The sequence below is a fragment of the Etheostoma spectabile genome, chromosome 5, assembly GCF_008692095.1.
Source record: "Etheostoma spectabile isolate EspeVRDwgs_2016 chromosome 5, UIUC_Espe_1.0, whole genome shotgun sequence".
Classification (NCBI taxonomy): Eukaryota; Metazoa; Chordata; class Actinopteri; order Perciformes; family Percidae; genus Etheostoma; species Etheostoma spectabile.
The window spans coordinates 22,485,144-22,485,422 of record NC_045737.1 but is presented as its reverse complement, the minus strand read 5'-3'; the positions used below and the strand labels follow the sequence as shown (position 1 = coordinate 22,485,422).

Here is a 279-nt window from a genome sequence, read left to right as displayed (position 1 = left end):
TCTCTTTTCAGTGTTGTAGTTTGTAGACAGTCTCTAAGCTCTCCAACTGCCGGAACTAAACACAGCTGAATTAGCACAACGTTCATGCATTTGTTTCACATCTACTGCAGTCAGATTCAATGGGAAGGAATTACTGCACAAAGGTCGGCACTTTTAATTACTTATTATTTTGAACATGTTTAGAGGCTAAAAACACGTTTAAACGTGACCTGTTTAAGCCTGTTGGGTGCTAACGCTAGCAGGAGGATAACTCCGTGTAGGCAGCACCGATTGTTTTCA

The 279-nt window shown here is 41.2% G+C and overlaps 1 protein-coding gene across 4 annotated transcripts in view; it reads right to left on the bottom strand.

Moving 5' to 3' along the window:
• The window catches only part of LOC116689103 (poly [ADP-ribose] polymerase tankyrase-1), a 23,541-nt gene that overhangs the window by 7,877 nt on the left and 15,385 nt on the right, over window positions 1–279 (bottom strand). The gene's annotated exons all lie outside the window — the stretch shown is intronic.